This window comes from Triticum dicoccoides, chromosome 4A, assembly GCF_002162155.2.
Source record: "Triticum dicoccoides isolate Atlit2015 ecotype Zavitan chromosome 4A, WEW_v2.0, whole genome shotgun sequence".
Classification (NCBI taxonomy): domain Eukaryota; kingdom Viridiplantae; phylum Streptophyta; class Magnoliopsida; order Poales; family Poaceae; genus Triticum; species Triticum dicoccoides.
Genome location: NC_041386.1, coordinates 47,674,271 through 47,699,185, shown reverse-complemented (window position 1 = coordinate 47,699,185; position 24,915 = coordinate 47,674,271). Strand labels below are relative to the sequence as shown.

Genomic DNA, 24,915 nt, shown 5'->3' with positions numbered 1-24,915 from the left:
TCGCCCTCTGCCGCCTTTTACCGCCGGGGAGCAAACTGCTTCTCACTGCCGCTTCCCCCACCGCACAGCCGCCCGCGACCAAGAAGCCGCCTCGCCGCCCCTGCCACATCCGACCGGCATGCTCGTCGCATGCTGTCACACTCGCCGGACGCTAGCAGGGCAGCTAGCTGGTCTGTGGGCGCCGCGACTCCCTCGCCGGCCGTCTCCTTCATCGACGCCGGCAAGCTGTTCGACAGTTTGCCAAGGTACGAGATGGACTCCGCCGACGAGTTCTTTTTCCATAATTTACTTTGTAACTCCGACGATTCATCATCCGACAATGAGGAGGAGATATTGGTTGTCGTGTTGGTCCATCACCACCTCAATAGCCAGCGGCTGTCGTTTCATGGCTCCATTCTGGGCCACCTTTCGGTGTTGAATCGCAACCGAGAGAGCGGGCATTTCCTTCTCTGGAAGGACTACTTTAATACAACAAACCCGTTGTTCAAACATCACAAATTTCGCCGCCGGTTTCGTATGAGTAGGCATGTTTTCAACCGTATTAGAGAGGGAGTGGTTGGCTATGATGACTACTTCGAGTGCAAAGAGGATGCCGTTGGCAAGATTGTTTTCTCCTCTTATCAGAAATGCATTGCCGTCATCCGAATGCTTGCATACGGAGTGCCCGGTTATCTCATTGACGAGTAGGTTCATATGAGCGAGTCTACATGCCTAGAGTACCTGTATAAGTTCTGCAAGGCTGTGATTGCTGTGTTTGGTCCTGGGTACTTGAGAGAGCCGACAGCTGAAGATACAGCCCATTTGCTGGCGATGAATGCCAGCAGGGGCTTCCCGGGGATGCTTGGCAGCATAGACTGCATGCACTGGGAGTGGAAGAACTGCCCTTCTGCTTGATAAGGGCAGTATAAGGGACATGTCAGGGCTTGCACTGTCATACTAGAGGTCGTGGCGTCTCAAGATCTCTAAATCTGTCACTCTTTCTTTGGCATGGCTGGATCACACAATGGTATCAACGTGCTTCAGCGCTCGCCGGTGTTTGCTAGGCTTGCCGAAGGCAACAGCCCACCGGTGAACTTTACTGTCAACGGTCACAACTACGACAAAGGGTACTATTTGGATGATGGTATCTATCCTCAGTGGACCACTATTGTCAAGACAATACCCAACCCTGTCGGAGAGAAAAGGAAAAGATTTGCCCAAGAGCAAGTGAGTGCTAGGAAGGATGTCGAGCGTGCTTTTGGTGTTTTACAATCTCGATGGGGCATCGTTTGGTATCCTGCTAATACTTGAAGTACGCAGAAACTATGGGAGGTGATGACTGCTTGTGTGATCATACACAATATGATCGTAGAAGACGAGCGCCCGGAACGTCTGTACGATCAAGGCTTTCAGTTTCAGGGTGAGAATGTTGTGCCTGAGCATGGAGTAGCGGCAACATTTGAGCAGTTCACTCAGTTGATGAAGACATGCGTGATTGGGAAACTCACATGCAACTGCAAAATGATTTGGTTGAGCATATATGGACTCATGTTATTAGCAACCAATAGATTGTATCTTCTTTTATTCGTTTAAAAACTATGTGAAACATTTTTATTTGTATTTAGCTTGTAAAACTATACTATTTATTTGGGCGGCCAGACTATTTGACTTGTTTTAACATTTTCATTCAACAATATGTTTGAATGTAAATCAATGTAAAATTGGACAGTCAACCGACCATGCCTGCACATATGAGTCGACGCGTTGGACGCTCTGCTGACCCATATCAAAAACAGGGCGGACGCCGGGTGGACGGCCGATCCAAACAGATAAAAGGTAAACGAAATCGCCGTCCATTTAAATCGGCCCGTTGGAGTTGCTCTAACATCGCTTTAGCCTTCATTCGCTTAAAGCGATCGCCCAGTCCAGTACGGTCTGATGGATTTTCAGTGGAAGGCGTGCATGCCTCAATTTCCCTCGCCATTATAAATACTTCCCCGCCAACACGCCGGCAAACACACATAGGCACGCGCACACTCTCTTCGTCTCTTTCTCTATCGGCGCTCTCCGGAGCCCAGGCCCCACGTCGCGCGCCTCCCTCCCGCCTTTTCTCTCTCGCTCGCGGTATGGGGATAAAGATGCCGCGGCAGTGCGGCCGCGAAAGCTTCGCGGCGGCGGCGTCGCTGGCTCTGCTTCTCCTCCTCGCCGCGCCGCCGCGGGGATGCGTCGCGCAGAGCGGCGGAGTGCTCACGAGGGGGAGCTTCCCCGACGGGTTCGTCTTCGGCACAGCATCCTCCGCGTACCAGGTTTGTTGCTGTTGGTTCCTCCATTCCCTGCTCCCATCCGCCGCCCCTCCCTAGCTAGTTTCCGGCAAATCTGACGGCGCCATTGATTGTCTGGACTCTGTAGGATGCATCCATACATGTGTGGAAATGATCATGCATGCGTTGTTACTGCCATTACTGAGTAGCCCTAGTCAAATTTTGTGTCACCGACTAAACGACTCATCACCATTCGTCGCCATGCCAAGACTACAATGTACTGCTACAGTAGAACGGATCGATCTTCATAGTCAAGGAGCAGGCATGCATGCTCTACCGCGACCTGTCCCGATCCCTTGGATGCCATTCTCCTGGCCGGCGCCGCGGTGGCTAGCGGGTTGACCTCGATCGGCAAACCTGCCGAAAACATGCCGCTGCCGCGTAGCGTAGGATGGAGCTGGCGTAGTCGGCGCGTGCGTCCACATGCTCGGTTCGACCCCGATCGATCCCGCCGCTTCAGGGGCGGAGGAGACGACCGCCGCGGGCACATGCCGCCGTGCTCGTGTTGTGCGTTTGGCTTGTGTGGACTGTGGACGCACATGGTACCGAGTGGCAATCATGCAAGATAAAATAAAATAGTGGTGCCGAGTGCCAACCATGTCATGGTGAGATCAATAGTATACATTTGATTCAGAAACGAGCTCCACTCCACCTAATAAGACTGCGCACTTGACATGGCTCGATCGTATAAAATCTTCCGCTGGAACGTGAAATAATACGGCATTGTCTTGTGCAGTATGAGGGGGCGGTGAAGGCGGACGGGAGAGGGCAGACCATCTGGGACACCTTCGCGCACACCTTCGGTACGTATACAAAATATATACACATACATACAATATACTTATATACAATTCTCTTGTATTTACTACCAGGGATACTTTTTTTTCACGGAAAGGATAGTTCCATTGATTAAGTAATGTTTACAATCCTTTTGGCAAGTCACTAATCTGGCCCGACTCTCAGCCACGAGTATGTACGTAGTTGACCTTCCCTGTTGATGCTATTGTTGATCGGTCACATGCGTAATCGTGTTTTCCCTACTATTGAGTTGCATGTACTTATACTTCAACACTCCCTCTCACGTGCAGGCTCCTCAGGCCGCATACGTGGATATTAGAGTGGGCTGTAATTATTTTAATTAACGCGTCCACCAAGATTCGAACTCGAGATCTCTGGCTCTGATACCGTATTGAGTTGCATGCACCAACCAGTTCAACTCAAAAGCTTAAGCTGATGAGAAAAGATGAACAATTCACTTATACTTCAACACCTACCCTAGCCTATGCGACGAACCACGCGACTAGGGAGACGATCTTCTTCCACTGATCTCAACCATCCAGGGGGCTGGTCCCCTCTCCCTCCATCTACTGCTCCGACGGCAGGAGGGAGGGGCGTCCCCGTTCCGCCGCTGTGTAGTTAGGGTTTGGATTTGTAGATCGTGGTGCGCCGCTGGGGTGATGGGAGCGGCGTCCGGACGAATAAATCTGCCTCAGTTCCACTCCCACACCGACGGTGCCCTTCTTGATGGTGTTCAGAGTTGATGGCATCGCGTGTTTGCCCATCGTTCATATCACCGGTGTTAGGGTTCATGTATGGTGTCGGCGAGGCGGCGGCGGCGACTCCGTCAGGTGTATCTCTCTTTCTGCTCTGTCCCCGTTGCTGCGGTGTTGTCTCCAATGTCATGGTGAAGCAGGGAGGTTTTGTCATCTAGAAATACGCGCAGACGGTTGCCTACGTAAGTGACAACTGGAGGATGGTGCATCTTCTGCTGGGTTTGTGGTTGGAGGCTGACAGTTGCAGTTTCCTCCTCCGACATCGCCGTCGTGCAGGGGTGTCGGATCTGGAGTTCGCTAGCGTGTCCGGGGACATGTTTCTCCGGTCTGATTTTTTCAGTGGCAATGGTTTTGCTTCTGGCAAACTACTTTGAAGGTCTATAAAGCTGCAAATCAGCGATGGAGCCGCGCCGAGTTTGGGTGAAGAGGTGATCTCTCTTCTTTCCCTTTGGTGACCGCGGTGGTGCCGAAGGAGAGGGACAGCCGCTGCTATTTTGCATATGATTGTGCTATCATTTCAGTCATGTAAGATTGGTGTATAAGTGCCTTGTAACTTGATCTTTATTCTATAAATAAATAAGACACATACCATGTAAAAAAGAACATTCATAACCCAAAGCTAGTACGTCCCCTCAATGCCCTGTAGTCACGTACATTCTCAACAATTATAAGGGCAAGATAGTCGTAAATAAGAACCAGTGGCACCACCACACTAGTACACACATCACTAACATGAGATAGCTAGATGGAAACTTTTTTCGCGAATACGTAAAGCTTGCGTATCGGTGCATTGATAGAATGAATATGTATAAGTTACGAGTACAAATGAGGATACAATACATGGTACAAATAAGCACACAACACATGAAATTGTTGGCGCACCACTGTACAACCGGAAAGGCCTCATGCAGGGTGACCCCTATCGACAATGCTCTTCATTCTTCTCGAGGTTCTTCGGCGGCTGTTCATTTGTGCGGCCAACTCCATATTCAAATTTCTTCAAGCCAAGCATGCTAAACTTTGAGGTACCTTATATGATGGCTCTTGGAAAAGAAAGAGTTCCTTTTTATGTGAGTAGTCTATCAATCCTTTTAACTAGGATGTATTAGAAAGAATGTCAATATAATATGTTGAGAATTAAGCTTTGATCATTGTTCGACGTCTTTATGCTTTAATGGCAATCTGGTCATAACCCAACCCAAGGTTGGCCAAGTAAAATTACTGCATAATCTTTCTGCATTATTCATGCAGCATTCTCATGCATTACCTAAGCGCAAGTCTAGACCTTAACACTTACATGAAAAAGAGAATAATAATGGGTGTTGGAACAAGTCAAAAATAAAGATACTCTTGCATCAATGCACCTTGGTCATTCAACATTGCTAAGGTCTTATAATCAATGTTAATGCGAGGAGTAGGGAGTGTCATACAGCTGGATGCACATAGTGCTATAATTAAGTCTATTGAAAGCTCTCCTAATGAACTAGGCAGTGATGCACCCAAATTTATTGCTCATGAAGACCTAGAAAATTTAAGGAAGCTCGTCATTTCAACATTCAAGTTGTTCTACAACATAAAGTCACCACTAGTATATATACAAAACATGAAGATAATGAAAACTCTCTAGTTTACAATTGAGCAGTACTAATTTGAAGCACATACGGTAATATGAATTTAATACACATGTAATTCTCTCACATCTCAAATGGTTTTAGCTGTGATGATTGTATTATGCAAAAGAAAAATAAATTACGCTTCAAGATCTTACACATAATATGTGAACAAGTAAAAACATAGGTTCAACCGAGCAATTTATTTCCTTAGATGGAGATGTTATCAGGTTAATATCGCTAAGAATAGGGCACATGGGGACTTTTGGGCATTGTACCCTGAGATAATGAGAATTTTCATTGTATGATCCGCATACAAAATATTAATCAGAATGAAGAAAGAAAGAGGATTGGTTAGAAGGAACATCGAGGTCGAGCAGTGGCAAAACCGAAGATTCCTGGAGCTATGGAAGGTAAATGTACCTTCTAAAATCTAGGTTTTTGCGTGGCGTCTGTCTTAAAATTTTGTACCTGCAACGGCACTGTTCGAGCATAGAAACATTTTCTGGACTGAAGTTTGCGGCATATGCAACTCAACAGGAGGTTCCTGAAGACATGCTCTCTTGTATGCTCGACTCTGGTTGTGTTTGGGAATTAGAAGATGAATCATTGACATATCATATGTGTGTGTCAATCTCTCTCTACTCAAAAGAATGGCTCTTTCATTTGAGTGAAAGTATTAACCTAGATGACTTCATCTGATCACATTGTGGGTGATCGAGGAAGCACGGTGGAAGGTACTACATGTGAGCATATATCAAAGTACAGGCTCGATCATTGGATATGTTCAGAGCTACATTTCTGACCTCTCATGCACTGAACATAAGTTGTTGAAATCATGATAAGGAACAACTCAAACATCAGTGAAATAGGTACCACTGCTATTGAGGATCGTCAAGATAAATGCTGAGGTCACGGTAGCAAAGAACTCAGTGAATGGAGAAACCAGGGCAATAGCATGGGACGATAATGGTAATTATCTTGCTTCCTCACTGTGTGAGTAACTGAAGGTGTAACTGATTCGGCATCTCTAGAAGTGATGGCTATGCTGTGAAGCACAAACATTGGTAGATTACATCAATGTTACAAAGATGGGAATCACTTTGAACTTGTTGAAATATATTAACCAGGGAAGCCTAACAATGCAAGTTCATCGCTATTGAGCCTGACCAATAAGTACTAGAAAATAGTGTTCACCACGAACATGAAGTGGTTTTCCAATCAGCATCTTGAAGGCAGATCATTCAATAGTTGCATCCGCCGGTCCAAAAATGCACTAGCAGGTTGGTGGGACAACTTCCACCATAGATATGGAATCCAAGTATTGGGAAGGCATCAACAAGGCTGTGCTGATCTAGTCATATAGGGTTTTGGTCTAGTTTGCTCATGTATTTGATAAGCAGATTGTGGGTAAGAATTAACTGAACTTAATGTATTGGGCAACCATCTTTGGTTTGGAGGAATTCTATAGGATAGGAATTTTGTAGAAATTTTTTCTTTGAAGCCCTTTGGTTTGTAGTAATGGATTCATATTCCTATGTATGATAGGAATCAATCCTTTATATTTCAAAAGGAAAAGTATTAGCCTAAACTAAATGGAAAAAAATTATATCCTATGCATCAAATGACATGTCTTTACCAAAAAAGGCTTTCACGCCGATTTATATATAAATAAAACCACCAGAGCCATAAAGATCCAACATAAAGATTCACACCACATACACACAAGAACCACACAAACAAAGTACAAGAGGGTTTTACTGAGGGCACAACTCAACAAGTCCTAAATAAAATGAAAAAGGTAGCCCAGGCCAAGGGAGGCTCCCCAAGCGGCTTTGCCACGCCACAATGACAACAAGTGGCTAATCCGGCTCCGGTGGTGGTGGAGGAAGCGAAGGCGCCAAGCGAAGGGCCATCGCACGAAGATCTGCAATGAAGATGTTGATGGCGTCTCGGTCCTATGGGCGGCTACCGCCAGAGCTGCAAATAGCCACACATTTTGAAAACCGCGTCAGTAGCTCGTCGAAGAGGCGCACGCTGGACCACAAGCTTATTGTGGACTATCCATAGCATCCATGCGAGCACCCCAATACCCAGCCACCTAATGTGGTGGGAACGCTGTGGAGAGGCCTGGATTTCCTTGAAGAGGTCTGGGAAATTGTTGTTGCACCAGCATCTGCCAACCTGTAGGATCTAGAAGTAGATGTGTCTAGAGGGGGGTGATTAGACACATAATGCTCAAGTTGCAATTTTTAAGCTTTTCCGGTTTAAGTGGAGTTTAGGCAGAATTTCAACACACACAATACATATCAAGCAAGCATGCAACAAGTATATGAGCAGCGGAATGTAAAGCATGCAACTTGCAAGAATGTAAAGGGAAGGGTTTGGAGAGATCAAACGCAATTGGAGACACGGATGTTTTTCCCGTGGTTCGGATAGGTGGTGCTATCCTACATCCACGTTGATGGAGACTTCAACCCACGAAGGGTAACGGTTGCGCGAGTCCACACAGGGCTCCACCCAAGGGTAACGGTTGCGCGAGTCCACACAGGGCTCCACCCACGAAGGGTCCACGAAGAAGCAACCACCCACAAAGGGTCCACGAAGAAGCAACCTTGTCTATCCCACCATGGCCATCGCCCACACAGGACTTGCCTCACTAGCGGTAGATCTTCACGAAGTAGGCGATCTCCTTGCCCTTACAAACTCCTTGGTTCAACTCCACAATCTTGTCGGAGGCTCCCAAGTGACACCTAGCCAATCTAGGAGACACCACTCTCCAAGAAGTAACAAATGGTGTGTAGGTAATGAACTCCTTGCTCTTGTGCTTCAAATGATAGTCTCCCCAACACTCAACTCTCTCTCATAGGATTTGGATTTAGTGGAAAGAAGATTTGAGTGGAAAGCAACTTGGGAAGGCTAGAGATCAAGATTCATATGGTAGGAATGGAATATCTTGGTCTCAACACATGAGTAGGTGGTTCTCTCTCAGAACATATGAGTTGGAATGGTGTGTGTGTTCTGATGGCTCTCTCCACGAATGAAGAGGAGGTGGAGGGGTATATATAGCCTCCACACAAAATCCAACCGTTACACAGTTTTCCAATCTCGGTGGGACCGAATCAATAAACTCGGTCGGACCAAAAATGTAAACCTAGTGACCGTTAGAGATTTCGGTGGGACCGACTGGATCAACTCGGTGGGACCGATGTGCTAGGGTTAGGGTAAATCCAAAACTCAGTTTGACCGATTACTCAAACTCGGTGGGACCGATTTGGGTAATAAGTGAAACTGAGATTTGGCCAAGCAAACTCGGTGGAACCGATTGCATGTCTCGGTGGGGCCGAGAATATTGCAATGGGTAACAGAGAGTTTGCAAGCCCATCTCGGTGAGACCGAGATCCCATCGGTGAGACTGAAATAATTAGGGTTTGGCAGTGGCTTATGACAAGTGAAACTCGGTGGCGCCGGATAGGAAGAATCGGTAGGACCGAGTTTGGCTTAGGGTTTAGGTCATATGTGGAAGTGGGAAAGTAGCTGAGGATTTTGGAGCATATCATTAAGCACATGAAGCAAGAGGCTCATTAAGCAACACCTCATCCCTCCTTGATAGTATTGGATTTTCCTATGGACTCAATGTGATCTTGGATCACTAAAATGTAAAATGAAGAGTCTTGAGCTTGAAGCTTTAGCCAATCCTTTGTCCTTAGCATCTTGAAGGAGTTCCCACAACCTTTAGTCCATGCCACTCCATTGTTGAACTTATCTGAAACATGCTAGATAGAAATGTTAGTCCAACAAGAGATATGTTGTCATCAATTATCAAAACCACCTAGGGAGCACTTGTGCTTTCAATCTCCCCCTTTTTGGTAATTGATGGCAACATACATCAAAGCTTTAGATAAAGATATAAAGAACAGCAAGTAAAGCTTTGGAAGGACATGTAACGAGCATAGGCTCCCCCTACATGTATGCACTCATGTAAATATGAAATATAGAGGCATGTGAGAGCATAACCATGACAGAGTAGGCAATGTGTTCCATGCATCTTGGCCATATGCATCAGAGCAAAAGATTATCAAGGAAAATACCTTCATGCTCATGAGTCCTTCTTGCAAACAGTATGTACATAAGCAAGAACTCCTCATACTCATGATTTTGATGCATATACTTACCTTGTGGTCTTGAGTTGGCTTAGGATGGAATGGACCTGCACAAACAAGGTTAGATAACACAGGTACGTCCACTAGCCAGAGCAAACAAAAGAACCCACAAGAATACCAAGACTGGGATGACATGTAGAGAGTGAGTACAAGGTACCACATTGAATTCAACATGTCCCCAAGAATAAAGATATGCAATGAATTTGACTGATTTCTTTTCCTTAGGTGTCTTGCTCCCCCTGAATCGTACATGGGATATTGGGAGAAGATAGGAAACAGAAAATCAGAGCTGAAAGATATGAATAGAACTTAATTCAAATGAGTTCATATGAACATGTCTTTCCCCCAAAAAGACATGTGGCATCTCTCCTCTTGAACATCAAGCATCTGGGATCCTTGAGTATTTTCTCCCCCTTGGAGATTTCTTTCTCCCCCTTAATATATGGGATCCTTGAGTATTCTCTCCCCCTTAGTACTTTCTCCTTTGTAGGTGATAAGCTTTTGATGTGATCTCTCTCTCCCTGATGATAAGCTTTGATGTGATCTCTCTCTCTCCCTTTGACATCAATTTCCAAGAAGGTTTTTCCTGGAATCCGTCGAATAGGTTTGGTCCTTGAGATTCAGTATAAAGCAGGGAATAAAACTGTGATGCTTGTAAAGGACAAGATTCATTGAGTGGAGCTGGATCAGAAGAAATATAGAATATGTGGCAAACTGTTTTTCCTGTTGCGAAATCGGTGGCACCGAGTGGCATGTTTCGGTAGTACCGAAGGGATTCGGTTGGACCGAAAATGGCAATTCGGTGAAACCGAGTTCATCACAGAGAAAAACACTTGTCACCTCAGCTCACTAGTCAAGTAAGATCTCACAAAGATTTGCAATGAATTTGATGCAGAAATATGCAGAACAAGAACCAAAAAAGAAAAGAGTGAAAGTTTCTAGATGAAGTTTTTGTTTGAAAAAGACGGAAACAAATATGCAAGGGACAAATGCAATAACTCAGAGAAGAACACAAGAGAACTTCATCTAGAATTGGGCGGTGACATAGTCACCTATGTTAGAGTATATTGACTTAGGAGTCAAGTGAGAACACTTGATCATAGGTCATACTCATTGTTTAAGCTCAAAATGGGGTTACCATTTTTCGTTTAAGCATCTTGATGTATTCACATCTTGTTGAGTTGCTTTGACTCATGTCTTGGAGTAAAGCTTCTCTAAGATGGAATAACATACCTTGGGTGGTGGTGTGGTTCTTGCTCATGTAGTTGAACTTGTGTGGGTGCTCAAGGTTGATGTAGTTCATCAAGAGTTGGGAGCACCACTTGGAGTTTGAGTTCATCTACCTACATGGGTTAGTTCTTGCAAGGAAGAGCACTTGTGTATCCAAAAATGACAATCATGAAGCTTAACATAGAATTTGTCAAAGGATATGTTTGAGTGGTTTTGTGCTTCCCTGTCTTCAACCACTATTGTGTAGAGTCTTGGTGATGTAGAGATTGCTCAAGATATGAGTGAGTCGCAATCTCATGGAATTAGATTCAACCAAGCACCTACATGGGTTAGACAACATGCAAGGTGCAAATATATCCAAGACATAAGATAGTTATCATAAGAGATATATCATGGATTAGTCATAAGCTCATGTCTTGCATGTATCCAATGGAGTTTCTACTCCAAGTTCGAAGCATCAATGATGTTCAATTCTCCTCTCAACCTGCAAAACACTTTCTCATCAAGTGGTTTAGTAAATATATCTGCTAATTGCTTGTCGGTGCGAACATGCTTAAGATTGATGTCACCCTTTGCAACATGATCTCGAATGAAATGATGACGAACTTCAATATGCTTAATTCGATAATGTTGTACAGGATTATGACCAATTTTGATAGCACTTTCATTGTCACAAAGCAGTGGAACATGTTTCACATAAATCCCATAATCTTTAAGAGTTTAGGTCATCCAAAGTAATTGAGCGCAACATGAACCAGCGGCAATGTATTCCGCTTCGGCGGTGGATAAGGATACCGAGTTTTGTTTCTTGGAAGACCAAGACACAAGAGATCTGCCAAGAAATTGACAAGTACCCGAAGTGGACTTTCTATCAACCTTGTCTCCGGCATAATCCGAGTCAGAATAGCCAACAAGATCAAAAGAAGACCTCTTAGGATACCAAATGCCAAAATTTGGTGTATGGATTAAATATCTCACTATCCTTTTCACAGCCTTAAGATGACAATCTTTAGGAGCAGCTTGATATCGTGCACACATGCACACGCTTAGCATAATATCGGGACGTGAAGCACATGGGTATAACAATGAACCAATCATAGAGCGATAAACCTTTTGATCAACAGGTTCACCATCTTTGGTCAAATTATTATGTCCACTAGTAGGCATGGGTGTAGACATACCTTTGCATTCTTGCATATTGAACTTCTTGAATAAGTCCTTGGTGTACTTTGTTTGAGAGACAAATGTACCTTCCTTAGTTTGCTTGATTTGCAACCCGAGAAAGAATTTGAGTTCACTCATCATAGACATCTCAAACTTCTCTGACATTAGCTTTCCAAACTTTTCACTAAAGAGAGAGTTAGTTGAACCAAATATGATATCATCAACATAAATTTGGCATACAAATAGTTCTCCATTAACCCTTTTAGTAAAAAGAGTAGAATCAATTTTACCAATTTCAAAACCACTTGTAGTAAGGAACTTGGTCAAGCATTTATACCATGCTCTAGGAGCTTGTTTAAGACCATAAAGAGCTTTGTGAAGTTTGTAAACATGATTTGGTTTCTTAGGATTGACAAAGCCGGGAGGTTGTTTGACATAAACTTCCTCCTCTATTTCACCATTTAGAAAAGCACTTTTAATGTCCATTTGGTACAAGGTGATATTATGGTGATTAGCATAGGCAAGTAAGATGCGAATGGACTCAAGTCTAGCAACGGGAGCATACGTCTCACCATAGTCCATACCTTCGACTTGTGCGTACCCTTGGGCGACGAGACGTGCTTTGTTGCGAACCACTTGTCCATCTTCATCTTGCTTGTTGCGAAACACCCATTTGGTACCAATGATGTTGTGGTTGTTGTCGGGCTTCTCAACCAATGTCCAAACTTGGTTTCTCTCAAAATTATGTAGCTCTTCATGCATAGCGTTTATCCAATCCGGATCTTCCAATGCTTCTTCAACCTTCATTGGTTCAATGCTAGAGATGAATGAATAGTTTTCACAAAAGTTAGCTAAACGAGTTTTTGAGCGAGTGATTCTCCCGGTTTGTATATCATTGAGGATTTGCTCGACGGGATGATCTTTGGCAATTCTTGCTCGAACTCGTGAGAGCTTTTGCTTGGGTCTTCGTTGAACATCTTCTTCATCTTGTTCTTCTTCTTGGCCTTCTTCATTGTTGACGTCGTCGTTCTCTTGTCGTGGGGGAGAAGGAGGTTGTTGATGTTCATCTTGACGTACTTCCTCGTTTTCTTCATCTTGGTGTGTCCCACTTGTGGATGCTTCCGTGTCGATTCTTGGTTCACCTTGTCGTGAAGTAGAAGCTTCCACTTGGACGGATGAAGTACTCTCCTTCACCTCCCTTGGACGAATTTTGCCGATGGACAAGTCTTGAATTGCTTCTGAAGAGTCTTTGTCTCCTACATCAATTGGCAATTGCTCTACTTGCGAGCCATTAGATTCATCAAACTTCACATCTACCGTCTCTTCAACCTTTCGGGTGAAATTGTTGTAGACACGGTAAGTGTGAGAGTTTGAGCCATAACCAAGTAGAAAACCTTCATGAGTTTTAGGAGCAAATTTTGAACGATGATGCTTATCAAGAATGTAGCACTTTGAGCCGAATACTCGAAAGTATCCAACTTGGGGTTTGTTACCGGTGAGAAGCTCGTATGCCGTCTTGCCGAGTAGCTTGTGAAGATATAAGCGATTTGTTGCGTGACAAGCTGTCTCAACCGCTTCTGCCCAAAAGTGCTTTGGCGTCTTGTATTCGTCAAGCATCGTTCTTGCCATTTCGATGAGCGTCCGGTTCTTCCTCTCAACAACTCCATTTTGTTGAGGTGTGTATGTAGCCGAGAACTCGTGTGAAATCCCTTCTTCGTCAAGAAAGGTGTCCACATTTGCGTTCTTGAACTCCGTTCCGTTGTCACTCCGAACCTTCTTGATCTTCACATCAAACTGATTTTGGGCCTTCCTAGCGAAGTTTCTGAAGATCTTCTGGACCTGCGACTTGTCATTAAGAAAGAACACCCACGTAAATCTTGAAAAGTCATCAACTATAACTAGACCAAAAGAATTTCCACCGAGACTCTTGTAGGCGTTGGGACCAAAAAGATCCATGTGAAGTAGCTCGAGTGGCCTCCTTGTGGTCATGATGTTCTTCACGGGATGTCTTCCTCCAACCTGTTTACCTGCTTGACAAGCACTGCAAAGTCTATCCTTATCAAATATGACATCGTTAACTCCAAGGATATGATTTCCTTTAATAAGCTTGTCAAGGTTTCTCATGCCAACGTGACCTAGTCGTCTATGCCACAACCAACCTTTTGAGGATTTAGCAACAAAGCAAGTTTTAGGTTGTGCCTTTTTAGAGAAATCAACAATGTAAAGATCACCTCTACGCATACCCTTAAAGACCATTTTATGATTGTCTCGACGAAATACTTGGCAATCTACCTCAGTAAATAGGACATTCAAACCGAAATCAGCAAGTCTAGATACTGAAAGTAAGTTGTAGCCAACAGATTCAACGAGCATGACATTTTGAATGGAACTATCATGTGAGATGGCCACCTTACCAAGGCCAACCACTTTACCCTTTGAATTATCACCAAAGGTGACATATTTTCGAGGGTCGTTGTTTTCAGCAAGCTCATGAAACATCTCTTCATCTCCGGTCATATGATCAGTACATCCACTATCAAGAACCCATTCCTTTCCTCCTGATTCATATCCCCGAAGATTTGCCATAAGACCAAAATGTCTCATTGCATCATCAAGATCGAAGTCACTATCATCATCATCATATATTCATGTTCATCATGATCTTGTAACTCATCATTTCCTAGAGAGGGTAATTCATTAGATAAATGATCAAAGTGGTTACTTTTATGAATTCTTATAGCTTTGAATATGATATCATTAATGATTCCAACATCTCCTTTAGCATGCTTAAGATTGGCAAGTTCAAAAAGACATTTACCAAAACTAGGATCACTAGAGTTCATCTTACTCAAGGCAATAGATTTATGGAGAATTTCATCCAAAGTTTTCAAGGAATGATTGGGAAATCGTTCCTCAAGAAATTTCCATATAGTATAGGCATAATTTTGAGTAGGCAAGCTAGCAATCAGATTTTTGGGCAATCCTCTAATGATGAGCTCAATAGTTCTAAGATTGCGAATCATGTCAATATCTTCATCTAGGGTGGGACGCAAAGGATCAATATGAGGTGCACAAGGGCCAGCAATATAGTTGTTCAAATGATATTGATTGAAGATTACAAGCATCTCATTTTTCCACTCATGAAAGTACTCTCCATCAAGAATAGGCACTCTATGCCTAAGACTCCCTAATGTAGACACATCCATCTTCCTCCAATGGTGATTAAACCAAGGCAATGGAGACCAAAGCTCTGATACCACTTGTAGGATCTAGAAGTAGATGTCTCTAGAGGGGGGTGATTAGACACATAATGCTCAAGTTGCATTTTTTAAGCTTTTTCGGTTTAAGTGGAGTTTAGGCAGAATTTCAACACACACAAATACATATCAAGCAAGCATGCAACGAGTATATGAGCAGCGGAATGTAAAGCATGCAACTTGCAAGAATGTAAAGGGAAGGGTTTGGAGAGATCAAACGCAATTGGAGACACGGATGTTTTTCCCGTGGTTCGGATAGGTGGTGCTATCCTACATCCATGTTGATGGAGACTTCAACCCACGAAGGGTAACGGTTGCGCGAGTCCACACAGGGCTCCACCCAAGGGTAACGGTTGCGCGAGTCCACACAGGGCTCCACCCACGAAGGGTCCACGAAGAAGCAACCACCCACAAAGGGTCCACGAAGAAGCAATCTTGTCTATCCCACCATGGCCATCGCCCACACAGGACTTGCCTCACTAGCGGTAGATCTTCACGAAGTAGGCGATCTCCTTGCCCTTACAAACTCCTTGGTTCAACTCCACAATCTTGTCGGAGGCTCCCAAGTGACACCTAGCCAATCTAGGAGACACCACTCTCCAAGAAGTAACAAATGGTGTGTAGGTAATGAACTCCTTGCTCTTGTGCTTCAAATGATAGTCTCCCCAACACTCAACTCTCTCTCATAGGATTTGGATTTAGTGGAAAGAAGATTTGAGTGGAAAGCAACTTGGGAAGGCTAGAGATCAAGATTCATATGGTAGGAATGGAATATCTTGGTCTCAACACATGAGTAGGTGGTTCTCTCTCAGAACATATGAGTTGGAATGGTGTGTGTGTGTTCTGATGGCTCTCTCCACGAATGAAGAGGAGGTGGAGGGGTATATATAGCCTCCGCACAAAATCCAACCGTTACACAGTTTTCCAATCTCGGTGGGACCGAATCAATAAACTCGGTCGGACCGAAAATGTAAACCTAGTGACCGTTAGAGATTTCGGTGGGATGGACTGGATCAACTCGGTGGGACCGATGTGCTAGGGTTAGGGTAAATCCAAAACTCGGTTTGACCGATTACTCAAACTCGGTGGGACCGATTTGGGTAATAAGTGAAACTGAGATTTGGCCAAGCAAACTCGGTGGAACCGATTGCATGTCTCGGTGGGACCGAGAATATTGCAATGGGTAACAGAGAGTTTGCAAGTCCATCTCGGTGAGACCGAGATCCCATCGGTGAGACCGAAATGATTAGGGTTTGGCAGTGGCTTATGACAAGTGAAACTCGGTGGCGCCGGATAGGAAGAATCGGTAGGACCGAGTTTGGCTTAGGGTTTAGGTCATATGTGGAAGTGGGAAAGTAGCTGAGGATTTTGGAGCATATCATTAAGCACATGAAGCAAGAGGCTCATTAAGCAACACCTCATCCCTTCTTGATAGTATTGGCTTTTCCTATGGACTCAATGTGATCTTGGATCACTAAAATGTAAAATGAAGAGTCTTGAGCTTGAAGCTTTAGCCAATCCTTTGTCCTTAGCATCTTGAAGGAGTTCCCACAACCTTTAGTCCATGCCACTCCATTGTTGAACTTATCTGAAACATGCTAGATAGAAATGTTAGTCCAACAAGAGATATGTTGTCATCAATTATCAAAACCACCTAGGGAGCACCTGTGCTTTCACAACCACCTCTCGGAAGCAACTCCAAAGGAATTGTGCGAACACTGAAGTGAAGAAGATGTGATTCGAGTCCTCCGCCGTCCCACACAGGGGGAAAATCCAATCTCTTGGGCCATTCCTCTTGAGTACCTCTTCCCTATAGGTACCTGGCCCCGGATCCATTGCCACAGGAAGATTTGAATGTTCAGGGGAAGTTTAATTGCCCAGATTAAAGTGAGAGGCTCCGGGCGGGGAGACATCTCTTTTCCTATAGGAATTAAGATGTAGGGCATCTCACTTCTTATGATTTTCCTATTCATATGATATTCCTATCCTATGAACCAAAAGAGACCTAAAATTAGTCAAAGCATGCTGAGACTTAGGGCATCTCCAAAGCTAACCCTCAAACCAAACATCGCATCCATTCGCTGACCAGTGGAGACCAGTAGTCCACTGATAGTGATATGGTAGCAGTCATCCAATACTATATAACTTTAAAAAGTAGCATTCTTCTAAATGAAAATGCATATAAGGCTAACTAGTACACAACTAACTATTCTTCTAGCTGAACTACTCCCGTTAACAAGGATTTTCAGCACTAACAACATGCTACATATAGCTAACCCCGCAAAAAAACATACAACATATAGCTAGCTTCCGCCAAACACAATTTTGGAAATATGAGCGATTTACCATGCGGTTTTATTAATAGAAATAGTAGATAAAACATGACTATTATAGCAGAGATAAAAAAAGCCATGCACTCTGATAGACAGTATGCAAATAGCACATGAAATAGTGAGTATGAACGGAACATATCTAGAACAGAAGCTAGAACAAGAAACTATGGTAGGATCTCAAACAGAAAGAACACGAACACGTACTGAGCTGTGGCAATAGCATTGGGGTTGGCGCTGACGTTGTTGCCCATCTTCGGCGTTCGTGATGAAGAGGTCAGCAGGCACGCAGAGCGCTCCTGATGTGTCTCTCTGGAGAGGAGTGACCTCTCTTTTATAGGCACAGGAAAAAGCATGCATTCTAAAATTTTAGACAACGATTCAACTCATTCCAACAACCCACGACGCAGCGAGGCGGGCGGCGGAGGAGGAGCACACGTGAATGTCTCTCTTGTCCTCAAACTCATACATGTGGGGAAACAATCTCCCTTATAAGGAGGTCCAACTCCTACTAGGTGAGCAGTATGGGACTAAACTTTGGTCCCACCTCTTGCCTTACATGAATTGGTTGAGTGGACTCTATGTTTTATTAGGAATTCTGAAAATGATTATTGGGCTGGTCCAATATAGACCAAATTCCAACACACAGTAGCTAGACTAGTTTGCTTCCACCAAACACTAAGAGCATCTCTAACGGCATTGCTATTCCGACTTGCTAAAAACTAGGTATAGCAAGAGGAAAGAGAAGATTTAGCAATCCCAATAGTTTTTTGCTCCAACAACATTGCTATAAAATTTAGCAAGCCTCTCAATGACACGTGGGGACATGTGCCATGCCCAGGGCAGCGGGAATCTAGGGGCGGTGGGGTCCACTTGTCAATGGAACAAAGGGATGTAGGGGACCACAAAAACTGGGCTGCTAAAAATTATAGCAAGTGCCTCTCCAGTTTGCAAATATATACCAAGTGTGGGTGCAAATATAGCAAGCTTTTCAAAACAATTTGTGAGGGGACCACTTATACAAAGATTGTTGGAGCAACATTTTTGGGCCAAGTTGCTATATTTCCACTTTTTAGCAATCCTAGCCAAATATACAAAGGCTGTTGGAGATGCTCTAAGTAGCCATAATAGTATGCTAATGAGGATCAGTAGCTTCCACCAAAACATACACGCACCTTCCATCAAAACATGCATCCATTAGTATTATTGCTAGATTATGCAACTAATGAACATTAGGAAAAAAACAAGCATGCAGCTCGCCTTCCGTCAAAGGAAGCATGGTAATAATCGCCTTCCGACGAATACATGCCGCTAATCATTCACATTTAGCCAAATCCTATGTATATGGAGAGGGGAGAAGGACACGTGGTGGCTTTTGGCTCGTCATGTGGATGTTCGGACTTCTGCAAAGCTTTTCTAGTTTGCTTCCGGTTTACGGGAAAACGAACGTCCAAACCGACACAGTACCGCATTGGATGACAAACTATGTCCGGACAGGTCAGTCCGAACGGATGCAGATGGTTTGAGGGTCCGCTTTGAAGATGCCCTTAGCCCTTAGGAATTCTGACTGGTTCCACAAGACACAACCATAACACAGAGGTGTTGCCTGTTTCCTCCTATGTTTTTTATATTTGAAAATCTCCTCTTTCTCTATGTGCAGGAAAGATCAGCGACTTCAGCAATGCCGACATCACAGTAGATCAATACCATCGTTTCGAGGTAAGCAGTATGCTCTACTGAACTACGGGTACTTAATATACGTAGCAGGTCTTGCACAATTCTTTGTGACACTATGGGATGGTTGTTCTTTTTCAGGAGGACATACAGCTCATGGCAGACATGGGAATGGACGCATATCGGTTCTCCATCGCGTGGGCAAGAATCCTCCCAAGTACGTAGGTCACTAGCAGATTTGTCCATGATGTCAGTTGGGTTGCTTTCTATTCTGATATATGCAAATGTTTTGGCTTTTTTGTAGATGGTGTTGGTCAGGTTAATCAGGCTGGCATCGACCATTACAACAAACTGATCAATGCCGTGAATGGAATCACAACATGAATTTGTGAGGTGCTGGTTTCCTTTTGTTTGCCTAGGTGGTGACTGCGTTTTGGTGAAAAGTGAAAACCCCTTGTAGAGTTGGTCTTCATTAAATGAATTTGGGAGGAACCATATATAAAGAAAAGCTAAAGTCTGGGTTGATAAGGTCCTCGAATCAACACTGACATGTGAAATTCTTAATCTTACAGGAATTCAACCATATGTGACCCTGTTCCACTGGGACCTCCCCCAGGCCCTAGAGGACAAGTACAACGGGTGGCTGGACAGGCAGATAGTGTGAGCACACACCACCCTTAACCTGCAATTTTTGCAACTTAATGCAGATTCATTCATGGCTTATAGTGCATGGTCTAAATGATAAAAAAAAAATCTCAAAATGCAGCAACGACTTCGTGGCTTACGCCGAGACATGCTTCGCGGCGTTCGGCGACAGGGTGAAGCATTGGATCACGGTGAACGAGCCGCACAATGTGGCCGTCAAATGGCTACGATGTCGGGATCCAGGCTCCTGGTCGCTGCTCCCTGCTGCTCCACCTCTACTGCAAATCCGGCAACTCCGGCACCGAGCCCTACATCGTCGCCCACAACTTCATCCTGGCCCACGCCGCCGTCTCCCAATTGTACAGGAGGAAGTACAAGGTGATCGCACACCCACACACCTCACTTTAGCTATATCCATGCCATATCCTGACAATTATATCCATGTCTATGTCGAGCTTGATGCAGGCGGCGCAGAATGGGCAGCTCGGGATGGCGTTCGACGTGGTGTGGTATGAGCCGATGTCAGATGCCGCTGTTGATGTGGAGGCGGCCAAGAGGGCGCAGGAGTTCCAGTTGGGGTGGTTCGCGGACCCCTTCTTCTTCGGCGACTACCCGACCACCATGAGGAAGCGAGTAGGGGAGAGGCTGCCGAGGTTCACGACGGAGGAGTCCGCGCTCGTTAAGGGGACACTCGACTTCGTGGGTATCAACCACTACACCACCTACTACACCAAGCAGAACGACACGAACATCATCGCCCTGCTTCTCAACAACACCTTGGCAGACACCGGGACCATCAGCCTACGTGAGTCAGCTATCCGAATCTCAGCAGTTTTTTTCTAATTTGTGTTGGAAAAGATATTTTTTTTATCATTGTTACTGAAACAACTTTCGACTAGGAGTATCTTTTTTTAAAGAGAAGGCCGACACTTTATTGATTAAGCAACAATATTACAAAGCGTCTCCGAGATGCAATCTGGAGTAGAATAAAAAAAATAGAAAGACCACTAGGGCTCAAAAATGATTTAGCTAAAACATGAGAAGGTACACTATTCTGCCGACCACAAAAGTGAAGCCAGACGCTACAAACTTGATTTCAGCCACCACAGATCCCACCAACCATCGATAGGTGTTACACCAAGGAAAGGTAGTCCGAGGCGAAGACGGACGAGTTAATATTCCCCTTGCGTGCCAAGTAAACATCGCAGCGGAGAACAAGAGCTTCTGCTAGCTTAGGTGCAAGAATGCCAGCAATGGACTCGCTGCAGGCCACCACGACCGGCAAACATGATTCAATCCCACACACTAGCATCGCACTTGCCCAGCTCGAAGAAAATTGCAGCATCAGAGAGAAAGGTAACAGAACCTGGCGGCATCAAAGACCAAAGAGAGCTTAAAGCAGATATCTCACGCCTGTGAACAAGAGCCATAACCTTAGTAGAGTGATCGCAGATAAGTTAGCGAGGGTGCGTGCAACAACCTTATAGACGTACGGTGACAACAATGTTATTTGAATAGGTTTAGTCGCCTCTAAGCCCGGCCTAGTCCTATGTTAAAAAGGCCTCGGGTGGGGCTGGATGATCGCAGCCTCCGAGACATACACAACTCCTTGGAAGTCTCTCTTGAAGTCCTAGCTGAGGTTGATCTGAGTCCTGACGTAATTCCTCAAACTCGGCTCTAATGCAACTTGATACTAAGGCCCGAGAGAAATAGTGCTCTCCTCTTGAGTTTATTCAAGTAAGAGTGAATGAGTAGCATGTGCATTGGAGACCTTATACAGAGGAGGGTGCCTCGACAAATGCCATAGACTATCCATGATGGTGGTAGGTAGGAGGGGTTGTATGGTAAGTTTAGATCCACAAATCCATGAGAAGTGAGGACCAATTAAAGTGAGAACTATTGTGGAGGATATGGAACGTCGATGAAGTGATAGATGAGGCACTTGCCTCACGCGGATACGTGGCACCGAATCAGCCACTCGGGCCCAAGAGTCAACCCCTGGAGCATCTACTTAATTTCAGTTGATGATTGTTACTTTATGGGCGATTTGGAGTGCAAGACGGAAAGCTATACATGAGGATATATACCAGACTCCGTTTGCCACTGACAACTTCATCAAAGCTTACTTATCAGACATAGAGTTTTTGAAGAAGAAGAAGGAGGAAGCACATGGGATAGCAGTACCACGACCCCGTACGTGGATTCCACCACCAACAGATTACTACAAACTCAATGTGGACGCGGCCGTGTCACGCCCAGGTACGTTTGGCGCAGTTGGTGTGGTTTGCAGGGATGAGAGAGGTTTGTTCATGGGAGCGTCAGCTCTCGTTTTCAGAGGACTGCACAACCCCCAAGTGCTAGAAGCACTAGCTGTTCGGGAGGCATTAGCACTTTCAGAAGATCTCTATATCAACCATTTACTTGTTGCCTCCGATTGCAAGGTGGTGGTAGATGCAATCAGACAGGGAAGCTCAGCAGAATTTGGAGCCATTGTCGAGGAAATCAAGACTAGAGCAACTACCTTTATTTCATGTTCGTTTACTCATGAGTATAGGGCCTCCAATACGGAGGCCCATAATCTCGCAAAGCATGCGTTATCTTTAGGGTTTGGCCGACACACTTGGCTAGGACAACCCGGCGATCTTCTTTTTGTACCTATGAACATTATGATTCAGTAATAAAGCTTTGTGAGATTCTCAAAAAAAAAATCTACTTGGAGGGCACAGCAGCCAGAGGACGTCCAGCAGCAACAAGGTCCGGTAGGACCATGAGGCGCGAGCCCGCCGACACACCGGCCTGAGCCATGTAACCCTAGCTCATCTGGTATATAAGGCGAGCTAGGGACCATCTCGGGAGGATCCAACACATTCTAGATCATCCTAGAGCTAGGATTCTCACCGACCACCATCTTCCTACTCTTCACCGACGAGCCGAGATCTTGTAACCCAAGAAACAGATCTCTTCGGTGGTTCTCCCTATCGTCGGCGAACACTCAAGCAATATAATCACCAAAGGCACAAGTAGGGTCTTACCTCCTCACGAAAGGCCCGAAACTAGGTAAACTCCATGTCTCATGCCTTACTATCTCAATCCACCACTCGCATGCCCCGCCGAACAAATACGTCATCACCAGTTACGAAACATCGACAGTCTATAGTTCACAGTGCACCACTCCCCTTCAGCATGCATGAATGGACCTTTGGCTAATTGGTTCTCATTTAGACTTTGCCCTTTTCTTCTTGTCTTCATTATTGACTTTTGTCATTTATTTGCCTTCTCCTTTGACTTGTTAATCACGACAAATTTGTAGACTTCTGTTGACTGCCTTGAACCTTGTTGACTAGCTTAGACTTTGGTCGACCACCTTAGACCTGGCTTGGACTTTTGTTAACTAATCATGTAATACTAGCGGGACCCCAGGTGGGATTATTTATTTTCTCTCGACATTCGAGTCAATGACGGTCCTTCATGCTTCACTCTTCCTCAGACGTGCTATGCTACTCCTAGCAGTACACTAAACATACCGGTCATATATCTGATCTGTAATACAGTTTCACGAGTTAGCTTCTTATCTTAGTACTTGCTGCATGTATAGTTGATACAGTATGCTTTTTGCAATTTGCAGCCTTCAAGAACGGCAAACCGATTGGGGATAGGGTGAGTTTGGGGCCCACACATTCTTTCCAAGATGACAGTGCTGCTAGTAAAACGTAAAACTGCATGTGATTGAACTGAAGTGTAATGCTGTTACGCAGGCGAATTCGATATGGCTGTACATCGTGCCCAGAGGGATGAGGAGCGTGATGAAGTATGTCAAGGACAGGTACAACCGCCCGCCGGTGTACATCACGGAAAACGGTACGGGCCTGGAGAATTATCCTCCTAAATAGAGCTCTTTCAGAGCTTGACAGTGTGTGATTCCTGATGCTGATGCAGGAATGGATGACAGCAACAGCCCCTTCATTTTACGCAAGGACGCCCTCCAGGACACCAAGAGGATCAAGTACCACAACGACTACCTCGCCAATCTGGCCGCTTCCATCAAGTATTGCACCGTGCTACCACTATCATCTCTGAATCTGTGCTACTCTAGTTTTCACATTGCCATGGCTGCATTTTGCAGCAAAGTGTGTACGTACTGCTTCCGTATGAGCCCCTAAATGATGTGGTGATTTAATGCAGGGAGGACGGGTGCGACGTGCGTGGGTACTTCGCGTGGTCTCTGCTGGACAACTGGGAGTGGGCGGCCGGGTACACGTCCAGGTTCGGGCTCTACTTCGTGGACTACAACGATAAGCTCAAGAGATACCCCAAGAGCTCGGTGCAGTGGTTCAAGAGCCTCCTCGGCTCAAGTTGAGATCGAGCTACGAGCGCTTTTCTAGGTCATTGGTTTGTGACTTGTGTTCATGTGCATGTTCTGACTGCATGTATTGTCATCGTGTCTGTTCATGCCAGTATAATACAATCTCCGATTCCATAATATAATGTCTACTGATTTTTTTTAAAGTTAAACTTTATAAATTTTGATCAATTTATAGAGGAAAACATCTACATGTAGAATACCAAATACTCCCTCCGTCCGAAAATACTTGTCTTCAAAATGGTTGTAAATGGATGTATCTATAACTAAAATAAGTTTAGATACAACCATTTCAAGAACAAGTATTTCCGGAGGGAAAGAGTACATATCATCAGATAACGTATTTTCATATTGTATATGGTTGGCATAGTAGATATAAATAATTTTCTTTATAAATAGTAGGATAACTAGAAGATTATGTGCGCTTTGTCGCGCCATTTGCCTCCAAGAGTCTCTGGTAGTTGCTCGTTTTTCATTTGTTTAGCTAATGGTGTTCTGATTGTTTTTAAGTGGAGCGATCGACCTGAAGACTCCAATCAATAAAAGTAGAGCAATAGCATGTTGCGTCAGTGCACGTGTGCTATAGTTCGTACTTGCGTCGAGGAGCACGGGAACATGATCCTTATGAA

General features: G+C 44.6%; 1 pseudogene; it reads left to right on the top strand.

Annotated features, from left to right (window-relative positions):
* The first annotated feature begins 2,013 nt into the window (after nucleotides 1-2,013).
* LOC119288662 lies at nucleotides 2,014-24,486 on the top strand (annotated as a pseudogene).
* Nucleotides 24,487-24,915: the final 429 nt, after the last annotated feature.